This window comes from Dermochelys coriacea, chromosome 7 (genome assembly GCF_009764565.3).
Source record: "Dermochelys coriacea isolate rDerCor1 chromosome 7, rDerCor1.pri.v4, whole genome shotgun sequence".
NCBI classification, from domain to species: Eukaryota; Metazoa; Chordata; order Testudines; family Dermochelyidae; genus Dermochelys; species Dermochelys coriacea.
Window position 1 is genome coordinate 110,272,062 of NC_050074.1, and position 11,561 is coordinate 110,283,622.

An 11,561-nucleotide genomic window follows, 5' to 3' on the forward strand; every position below is an offset into this window, starting at 1 on the left:
TCTCTAAGGTGCCACAAGTAATCCTTTTCTTTTTGCCAATACAGACTAACACGGCTGCTACTCTGAAACCTATTCCCACCTACTGACAGTCATAAATGGGGTTACTGTCTCCACTATTATTCTGGTTCCCCTACCTATCTCCTTTTGCCTTGGCTTATGAAACCATATCCTGATCTCAGCAGCCCTGGCAAAAGATGATTTAATTACCCTCTGAGCAGCTGTAGGATGGTGGCTGAATGTGCATTTGGCCGATTTTTGTAAACATCAGCAGAATTTCAGAATCATTTGGATACCAGTGTCATCAGTGCTGTCTGCATGACTGTGACTTGCTGTGCTCTTCAAAGTCTTTGTGAAGCGAGAGGTGAGCCATTTTCCCCCTGAATAGACCTATCACCACCAACACCACCTACTGCTGGTGATGGATGCACCTGGACATCAAAAGTCAGAGATGCGTTGTGCTCTCACAGTGTGGTCTTGCACAGCCCAATGGAAGAGGTGGGAATAATACCTTTTATGAATGTATTTGGGGATAGGGGGCTTGATTGGCATGCAGTTTACATGTGAATGACATGCTGAATTATGAAACATGGGGTGGGGATGATTAACCATGTGGATTCAGATAAGGAAGTGACTGAAGTGTGGATTGCTGTACCTAACTGCATAGAGGAATAGTGTTTGCTTACTAATTTCTAATTGTTCCTGATGATGCATTTGCCTTTATTATTTCAAATACAGATTGTATGATGAGATGCAGTGATAGCACTGATCTTTGACATACAAAGCTTTATTTATAAACAGCACAATATTCACCCATTGCCAGACAGGCCTGCTGCCATTACCACACCAAAACACCAGTTACAACAGAACCTTTCCAAAACAAAAACGCATGAACAAGTGTAAATAGTGAAACCCAGTACATGACACACTCCCTACTGTTGCATGTCCCCTAGCTCCCTTTCCCTGTTTTCTGTGCACGTGGTACCAATGGAGAAAGATGGAGGCAACCACAGGGAAGGAGGGGGGGGGGAGGGTCAAGATGGAGGAGTGCATGAGGCTCTGGTGTCCTACCTAGCCCCTCCAGGGCCCCAATTGCATGGGCCACCCAGAAACTGTTTCTGGACTGAGGGTACATTGCAGGAGACTCAGGTTGTGATGGGGGAGAGGCAGCAGGAGCCAATACTTTTGCAGCCCTGGTTGAGATGAGCCACTCAATTCTCTCTGCTGAGCTCCATTCTGTTCCAGGAACTGCAAAGCCAGGGCCTGCTCCTGCACTGAAACCCTGTCCTCAAACTCTGCAGCCGGGCTTGCCTTTCCTCTTGCCGGTTGGCATGCCTTTGCTCCAGCCACAAATTCCTCTGTTTTGGGTACTGGACCCACTTGGTGTCCCTATCCAGAAATTCAACCACAAGGTTCATCATGGAAACACTTCCTCTTGACGTAGTCCATGAAGGTACATTGGCCCAGGCCTGTACTACTATGGACAAGCTGTGGAGGTACAGCATGCAGTAGAAGTCGAGGGGCCAGGAACAGGATGTGACACATAAGGTTATTTTTCAGAGTAGCAGCCGTGTTAGTCTGTATTCGCAAAAAGAAAAGGAGTACTATAAGGTTAAGTATTATAAGGTTATTGTCTTACACAGCTCAGTGCAAGAGCACAAAAATAATTATTGTGGAATGTTAAGGACATAAAAAGTTGTTTTACAAAACTGAACTTCAGTATATTGTGACAGGGAGGCTTCAGTCCATGGAAGTTCCCTGGACATGACCTGGTTAATTGCACTGAAATAAGTGCAGAGACAATTATAAATTCAAGGCTCCTTTTTTAGTTTTCTAAAAATTTTCAGAAATACTTTGGGAGGGGGGAACAAAAAAAAAAGGAATCAGTAGCCTTTTAGCAAAGCTTTTTCTATCATTTCAGGCCTTTCACCTTTTGTACAGCATAACTGCTCTTGTGGCGTCCAATTGGCAAAGGGAGATGTTGTTTCAGACTGATGGTGTGCAACCTGCAGCATATACAGCCCAATTGTGCTACTCAGTCACTAAACATTTTAACATCTATGAGTTGAGGGGGGCTGGTGAGCTAACGAGGTGGACCTGGAAAATACGTCCTTCCCTAAAATGTGACTGCCTATCTGGAGTTCCTGTTTCAGAAAAAGTTTACAGCTAGCAGCAGCTGGGATTGGGTCAGAATTTAAGAGGGAATCAACAGGATGCTGCATTAGCTTCTACATTAGCTTACCTTGTCCTGGCTGCATGCAATCACGCGGAGCTTCACATCCGGCACGTTTCTGGATTAAAAACTTAAAATACCCATCATACTTGGGACAAATTATCTTGTCACCTATGGACTGCCAAAATGGACTAGATTTGTAAATGGAACACATTTCTCTCCCCCCCACCCCTCGAGTTCACTGTTTCCAGGTTGTTGACAGACCATGGAGTGGTTGCAGAACAGCAAACTTAAAGGCATGGCAATGGAAGGTTGTTATTTCCAAGAAACAGGAATGGCTCTAGCAAAAATCTGCATCTTTCCAGTAAAAATTCACTTTAAAGCGCTTATTTACTGTTTGTATTTGCCAGTCCCCATTTTGAACAACATATGGTGGGTGGGAAGGAGGGACACCAAGGCGCTAGGATACAATCCACCATCAGCAAATACATACTGCTGGCTGGAGCGTCACCACTTTTGCATTGGTTCGTAGAGTGGAAATCACCACCATTACAGTATTATCAAAGTTTATAATGGATCCATAAACTTACTGGGCTCAGGGGCGACTTTATGTCTGCTGCAGGCTCTGCAGGGGGCTGTTCTTCCAGCAGGGCATCAAACAGCTTCTCTGAGTATGGACCCAGAATGTGCTGCTGCTGCCCCTGTTCCAAAGCCTGCTCTGAAACCAGTTTCAGCAACCTAGTGATTTCATGGTCCTCACTTGTTGCTGGCTCCCATTAGTGTCCATGCTGGATTCTGAAGCCAACAGAGCACCATCCTGGCTGACCAGGTAATCATGCACCTCCGATGGCTCTGTGCTGGGCACAGTGCCCAACATCCAGTAAAATGCCTCATAAAATTGGCACAATGTGGGTGACTTGCCAGAAGTCTGTTTTCTGGTTCTCAGTTTTTCCGATGCTAGCTCTTGAGCAACTTAATCCACATCCTGCATTGGTTACCGGTCTGCTAAATTGGGAGTGTTGTCAGTATCTTTGCTGGGATGTGTGGTCATTCCTGGTACTCTTTCTGAAGTCCACAGTTTTGCTGGCCTTGCACGAGAGATTCACCAAAATCTGGCTGTGCTCCCATGACTGTGAAGCAGCGGGCTTTGCAAAAGGCTTGTTCAGGTCAGTCGCCATTGCAAGCCCAGAAGGCACACTGATGGTGTGTTTGCAACTCGGTGGTCAGAAGACAATGGCAGGGTTAATGTGGACTCACTGAGCTGCTGCTGTATGCCAAGGGGGTTCAATTCTGTTTTCATTGAAGTCCATTGGAGATTCTTGGGAATTGAGAGAACAAAGGAAGTCAGCCTATGGGATTGTGCGATACTTTTGGCAGCCTTCCAGGACCTACGTCAACTGGAGCTGCATCTACACCGCAAAGCAATAGGGCTTGAACCCTGTGTCGTGGCTTGACTCAGGCTCCAACCTTCCCTCATGGTTCTGGGATCAAGCCATGGATTAGTATGATCTGTGAGTAGACAGAAATGAGGGAGGGTTAGGCTTGAGGTTGACCCTGGGCACTGCAGCATACCCTAAGTGAAGTTCTGTAGTACACTTTGATCTACTCTGCTTTGAAACAGGAGTAGATGAAGCATGCTAGGGAAACTTTAGTGCATGGCAACAGGATCCACACAGAACTTAGGGTATGTCTACACTGGAAAAAACCCACAAAAAAACATGCAGCAGCAACAAGTCTCAGAGCCTGGGCCAACTGAGTAGGGTTTGCAGGGCTCACACGATGGGATTAAAATGTCAGTGTAGACGTTTGGGCTCAGGGCTCCAGTGAGAAGGCCTCAGAGCCCGGACTCCAGCCCAAGCCCAAATGCCTACATTGCTATATTTAGCAGTATATACATAGCTTGAACCCATGTCAGTTCACCCGAGCTCGGAACTTGCTGTCGCTTTTTTGTGTGTGCAGTATAGATGTATCCTTAGTGTATAGCAGGCTAGTGTGGGTGGACTTACACCTCAGCTTGCTGTGAACGAAGTGTTCATGTAGACAAACCCTAAATGACTTGCCCAAGGTCCCACAGGAAGTCTGTGGCAGAGCAGGGACTTCAACCCTGCTCTCCTGAGTTTGAGGCAAGCACCCTACACACTGGGCCATCTTTCCTTTTCTTGGATCTACACTGAAGCTCTAATTTCATTTGTAGGGTGATGTCCAAGTCTGTTGTGCAGAGAAGACTGAGATATCTCAAGATTAGGATTATAAACCACATTGGAGGACTGAATAGAAGCAGAGAATGGATTGTGCTTTAACAAATTCTTAATGAAACCCAGATATGTTTTAAAGGACACAGCAAAAGTACCGACATACATTATTGAAAATGTCAGGTGAAGCAATGGATTTAGGTCTAAATATGTGATCTCTCTTAGTACTAAGGTCTCTGTTTTAAGGAAAGGCTAGAAAGAGGGGAGGAGAGAGAGAGATTGGAACAGTCCGGGGAAAGTTGGCATTAAGATGGGTGGTTATAGAAAAAACACAATAGCCTGCAGACAGTAATCAGCAGACTGGGGAGGAACCCAAGAGCATCTGCTGAAGACCAGAGGGGCTAAAATTCAGTAACTGGAGACAATTATGGTGTCTGATGAAAGAGTTAGGTGGTTCCTTTGATTTTCTTGCCCGAAGGGTATGGAGTGGCTGACCACTGACTTTAGGGAGAGATGATCTTGTGCAAGGAGTACTGGATTGGCCTCTCTTTGGTGGCTAGTGCAGGCCATTTTGGTAAATTCCATAGGCCATAGAGCTGTTGGAGCCTGATCCAAAGTCCACTGAAATTAACGGAAAGACTCCCTCAGACTTCCCACGTGGGCTTTGGTTCAGATCCTTCGCTTGGAAAGCACTCACTATGGAGTTTGATCCTACAATGTACTGCGTGTTTTGGCTTGACCTGGCAAAGCCCCTAGGCACATGTTGAAGGCAATGGACTACTGAGAGACTTAAAGTTAAGCACTTGCTTAAGTAATTGTCTGTTGAGCGTCAGGGCTCAGCAGGTTCAATTCCCTACTGATGTAATACAAAACCATGCTGGATCAATTGTTTCTACCAAATGTAAGGTTAAATTCATTACAAACAAACAAATCCCTCCCACACCAAACAAATTGGACCTCACCACTTAATCTCTGGCCAAATGCAGTGGAAATAACTCAATGCATTGGCATGTACACACAATTCACAGGGTGAAGCCCCTGGCTACACAAGAAAATAAGGAGCTGGAGTTTGAAAGTGTCTGTCGAAAAATCTCTCTGAGGAGGTCAGTTCACCCTTTTGGAACCCCTGGTATTTCTCAGTTTCCCTCCTGACATGACACTGATAGTGAATGTGAAGGTGTAATACAGGCTGTGCCTGTCCAATTCACTCACCGTCAGGCTGTCCTTTAGGGAAATGGAAGGTCAATATGAAACGCTCGTAAGACTAGTTGTCAGTGCTGGGTGACATGGCACTTTTTCAGGTGATAGTCTTACTTCAAAAACAAGATAGGGCAGGACAGTGCTGGTAGGCACAGCTCTGACCAAGGAAGGAGCCTAACCGTGCCTCAGAGACCCCCTGTGGTGTACAATGCCCCCCCATGCTGCCCAGTGCTCCCAAAGGATGGTGGTTTGCTGCTCTGGGCTAACTTAGCTGTGCTGGCCAGCATGCCAGGGGGCTGCGTGGAACCAGGGCTGCCCCCATTCCCTATCCCACCCACCTGTTCCACATGGAGTAGTGATCATGAAGCACCTTTTGCTCCTCTTCACCTAGGACTAAAGTCCAGGTAGCCTGTGCAGGGCTTACTGTCTCTTATGGCCCTGCATGGGGAGGAAATCCATGTCACAAACCAGCCGTACATGTTTCCCTAATACAGCTGCTGTATTTGTCATCGAGATGGCTTGTTCCTCTCCAGTTGTGTCAGGCAAACAAGCGCTGTTTGTCGGAATGGTGGAGGGTATTGAAATAAACTCATAAGCTAATTCCTATTTACAATATGATGTGCTGTAATATATTTCCCACCATAACTCTAAATCCCAACTGTTGCTCCCAGGCATTGAAATCTAGAGCAGCAGGTCTCCCAAGTCTAGGGTATTTGTTTTATAGGCATCAGTATTACATTCACCTCAGTACTATCTGAACACCTCATCATACCCAGATGAGGCAGAAAAGTATTATCTCCATTTTACAAATGGGGAAACTGAGCATAGAGTGGTGAGTAAGTGATTTGCCAATGATCATGTAGTAAGACTGTGGCAGAGTCAAGAATACAGCCCAGATTGGATTCCCTGTTTTATGCCTTAATCACAAGACTGTCCTACCTCTTTAAAGAAAAAATTATTTGAAATCCCATCAGATAACTGTTTGTAACTTATTGCATTGGTCTTCTAGTTCACAGGCCTCCTGCATAAAATAATCACACGATCCAATTTAAATGCCAATCCAATTTTCAAGAGTTGTGTTTGTTCACTGGAAAGTGGAATGTTGGCTTAGAAAAACTCAGCTTTCATTGGGAGCTGTCTGAAATCGGATAATCTCATTGGGATGAATACAGAAACTGTTCTTGTGTAAGCAGCCAAAATCTGGTGCTAGAGAGAGATGTTTTGATAGGACATATGCCTTATGTCTTTTGTACAGCAAAGCCTGATCCTGCACTTGTTGAGGTCGATGGCAAAGCTCCCATGCACTGCAATGATGCAGGATCAGGCTGAAAGCTTGGAGAGATTGGGCAAGCAAGTCCACCAGAGAACTGAGATGGATAAATAAGCAACCATTATCAGCTCAAGGATAACAAACCCCTTTGGAAATGTGAAATGAATAACCCTAGGCATCTTTAATGCAGGCGCATGGTATTTGCGAGGGCTGGGGTTCAGATGCTCTCAACAAGGTTAGAGGTGTAATGGTGAGATGAGGGTGAAATAGCCCTTGGGAAATGTCCTCCATTGTGACAGGTTTCACAGTAGCAGCCATGTTAGTCTGTATTCGCAAAAAGAAAAGGAGTACTTATGGCACCTTAGAGACTAACAAATTTATTTTAGCATAAGCTTTCGTGAGCTACAGCTCACTTCATCCGATGAAGTGAGCTGTAGCTCACGAAAGCTTATGCTCAAATAAATTCGTCCTCCATTGTGTTTGTTCAATAGCAGGTAAGCAATACCCATGTTTTAATCTCCATCTGTCATTCCTTGCATTAGAGCATCACTGTTTCTTTCTGTTGCATTCTTCTGACTCATTTTCAAGACCCATAGTGGTAGACTATATTGGGCCCAGTTTTTCACTGCCTTAAATCTTATGTGGCCCTTTGCCTCTGGGGAACAGGGAGCATCTTCCCATTAGGTGTGTGTACAGCACCGAGCACAATGGGGCCTGATCCCTGAGTAGGATCGGCCACAACACAAATAACAATCAATGATCATCATTTACACCTGCATAAAGTAGGTGCAAGGAGGATGTATGATTCTAGCAGTCTGATTTGGTAGTACTGTACTCTTCATCCACTCCATTTGCCCAAGTGTAAATAACGACACAAGCTGTAAAGCAGTGGAGAATCGGCCCCAGGGCATAATGGGTCCAACTGTGTTCTCAGATACATAGCTGCCGCACTCGTTAACTTGGAGTTGTATCCGTGTCTCTGAGGGCAGAATTAGGCCCAATCATTTAAAATCAGTCCAGTTCCATTGAAGTCCATGTGAGTCTCTCTCTTCACTTCAGCGGGCTTTGGATCAGACTGTTAGTGGTTATCAGACTCATCACCTAAACAGTATTTAGTCACACTCTGCCTACCCGATGCTAATATCTGGCGGTGTGTCTTGGAGGTTCTGTTTGTTTGATATATGTCAATATACATGGAGCTGACCAGTAAGTGGTGGAGAAGAATAGATCAGACAGATCATTCAATGCCTGAGGTGCAGGGTTGTAATTAAGTTTGGGGTGCAGGGGAAAGACCGCTCAGAGTGAAAAGAACCCTTCTTAAAAATGAGCATTTTGCTAAATTGATTTTGTTCCTCTGATTCACTGATATTGCGCAAGCTTACAGCCACCCTGGAGTAGCTCATTGTTCACTCATTTTTTTCCCTATTAATAAACATGCCCAAGCACTTAAATGGAATAACATGCTATGTGAAAAAACAACACAACTTCATATCCCTATGGGGGGGGAAAAATATATGTACAGGGAAACAGTCATACCTGCATGTTTTGTTTACTGAAATAGATTGCTTTGTTTCTTAGGGCTTTACTCTGTGTTACAAGGGTAACTTTATTTCTCCTCTTGTTTTGGGTATGCATTCATTTTTTAGTGAATCTTTCCTTTTTCAGCCAGTTCATCCATGAAGTACTTTTTTTTTTTTTTTAAATCAAAGCCAATACTGTTTTCAGAGGAGTTTTTACACCAATGGGGAAGATGCTGTCAGAATTGGAACCATTCAAATCCCTTCATGAACTGCAAAATAAGGAACAATCTCTTAGCGCGAGCAGAAAATGGCTTTGAGTTAAAAAGTAGGAATGCAGCACAACATAAAAATATATGAGCTGGGCGTATGGAAAGAGAGTATCTTGAATCTTTATTTCCTTAAGTGAGCTTACCTTCTAATCTTTGAATGGTGTCTGAATGCCTACAGTTACATCAGCAATTTGAGTGTATGTGAAGGTACCTGTCTCCCACACTATATCCCCCAGCAATTGCATAGCCTGCAATGTCAGAAAATGTTGTTTCAGTTGGAAAAAATCTCACTGTGACTGTAAGATTCCCCTCTAAATTTGAATGAGTTATTACAGCAGGTTTTTACCTGGGCTGTTAACAGGTCTCCAGGGGAGCATTCTCCTCTGAGCTGCTGCGTAGAGGTCATGTTTTATACTAATATTAGATTATGGTAATAATGTCGCACTTGAGGGGGAGTTTTTCTCTCAAAGTGTGTTTCATTTTGAGGTGTTTGGGTGTGAATTGCAATGGGCATCTCAGCTTCAATCTGTCCTGGACAGGGATCGTGTATTTACCCCAGTGACTGCAACTCCTCTGAACCAGGGGCCTAGCGTTCTGCTGACTGGAGGGGAACTAGTCCTATTCTATCCACTCTCCATATCCTTTGGAGAGGCTAGCATTGTTATTCACCTCTCCCACTTCTGGTAATCGGGAGGCACAAGCGCTGGCAATTTGGATGGCACCTCCCCAAAGGAAGGGAGGGGCCCCTTTTGCCTTCTTCCACAGCCTTCTTCCTACCCACTCAGAAAAAGGTCCAGGAAGTATACTACTACACAGCAGACCAGGGACGGTGCAGCTGGGAGTTTGAGCATAAACATGCCCCCAGCTCTGTTGTGAGGAGCTAGCTATCTCCCCATTTGCTCCTTTAAAGGGAACAGCAAACAACTCTGAAAGGAGTAGAGTGTATTTTTATGCACTAGCTGCCCCACTTACTTTTCCTATGTGGGGCAATCAGCACATCCGTAATTGTAAACGAACCCAGCGGGATTTTTTTCGTAAGAGGTGTGTTCATTATTTTATATTTGGAAGGTCATAAAAATAACATTTGGCAAAAACAAGCTAGTTGTAGTCATATTATAGCAGCCCCCTGTAGACCTTCTCCAAGATCAGGGCTCCGTTGGGCACAACATTGCACAGATACATAGTCTCTGTCTCAACAAGTTTACAGTCTAAAGAGAAAAAGACCAGCAGAGGTGTAACAGGGCGAGGTGCCCCAGGAATAGGAAGTGAAATTTTTGTTTTGTGTGGTCTTTAATGTGGGATTTGGAGTTTTATTTGGTGTTTATGTTTATGTTTAAGCCCAGACCCCAAAGAGGGGTATTTTTTTGGCCCCCCAAAAGTCTGCAGGGAGTTAATTTGAGAAACCAAGAGGGGAAACTGAAGTGAGGAGCTGCTTGCAGGCCTGCCTGAGGCCACCAGTGGGTGCAGGGAGGTGGCAACTTGTTCATAAGGGGAGAGAGAGGCCCAGAGGAGTGGCAGGTCTAAGGCTATATAACAGAGTCTCCTGAGTTCCAGTCCAGAGCACTAGACCATTCTGCCTCTCAGCACACATAATAAGAAGGAATGTTCCCTTACCTCCTAGCCACTGGCAAGATCCATGCTCCAGTAGGACTTCAATAGTATTTGTGGTTTCTCAGGATCATCACAGCAGAGCAGAATTTGTGGCCAGGATAGCTGAAATGAAGGGAAAACAAATCAATGTGAAATGAGTGGTGAACTAAAAGAGCAACCTTCCCAGTCTCTTGGGCATAATTTTTTTTTTTTTAGCTTGTTCACTAAAAAGCACCTGCAGCTCATATTTCAGTTATAAGTCTCCATCTCTACTCCCATTTAAATGTGCAAACTAGAAAATAATGCAGAAATTGAAACTGAGAAACAAGTAAAAAGGCTTAACTGTGGAACCCCTGTACTTCCAAAGCCAGCAGGTCAGAAGTGGAGGTGAGGTTCATATGTTAGTACACTGAGCAATGATGGAGGGGAAAAATTCTTTGCATGTCTGTGTCTCCTTTCACTGGAGGGTCTCAAAGGACTTTAATTAGGCCTCACAACACCCTCATTAAGTAGGTATCATATTAACATGGGGGAGGGTTAAGGGCTCTATCCTGCCAGGGGCTGAGAACCCTGGCCACATCAAACAAAACTTTTAAGTATATGCTTAACTTTAAACTGTGGACACTGAAGTCAACAGAACTACTCACGTGCTTAAATCTTAGCACTTGCTTAAGTGTTTTGATTAATCAGGCCAGAGTGCTCAGCATTTTGCAAGATTGAGCTCAAAGTGAGGCATAGAAGGATTAAAGCCAACAGCTTCAAACATGAAACTTACAATGAAGCACTTAATCCTCAGTCCTGCAAATAATTAAGCACATGGGTAATTACTGAGTTCATACCAGGCATCAGTTTCGTTGATTTCAACTGGGCCTCTCAGATGCCTAAAGTTACTCAGATTGGTGTGTGACTATTTTCAGAATTGAGGCCCCATGTTGTCAGGGGCGGGGGGAGGGAGGTCTGCCTTTTTACTGAACCAAGGGGCCGTGATCCCTGACAGCAGCCCTGAGGCACTACTGTAACAACACACCCATACTGAAGCATGTCAATAAGTAGTCTGATTTTAAAGATGCTGAGCTCCTGCAGCTCCCAATGGAAAACCTGTCCGATGATGATGATGATAAATTTTTATTTATTTATTTATTTTTTGCCAAAAGTAGAGATTGACATACATTCCTTTTCAAACAATGTTGCAAAATTCCGGCTGACAACTGGACAGGAAAATCTGTAGCATCATGTCCTTCCAGGCTATTTCCCCCCCTACATTTGAAAGATAAAACTACAGCGCCTAACTCTAAACTGACAAAGACAAATCTGAGCTGTGATTGATTTTGTTTTGAAGAACTCACTGGA

General features: G+C 44.5%; 1 long non-coding RNA gene across 3 annotated transcripts; it reads right to left on the reverse strand.

The window, feature by feature from the left end:
• Positions 1-1,444: 1,444 nt before the first annotated feature.
• Positions 1,445-10,741, reverse strand: LOC119859085. Of its 3 annotated transcripts, none has more exons than XR_005294097.2 (4): positions 10,555-10,741; positions 10,236-10,334; positions 2,240-3,488; positions 1,445-1,575 (listed from the first exon to the last, which is right to left on the reverse strand). It is a non-coding gene; the product is annotated as an uncharacterized LOC119859085 (long non-coding RNA). The 3 variants fall into 3 exon arrangements; XR_005294095.2 differs by having other exon boundaries at positions 2,240-3,679; XR_005294096.2 differs by having other exon boundaries at positions 2,240-3,679; positions 10,447-10,741.
• Positions 10,742-11,561: the final 820 nt, after the last annotated feature.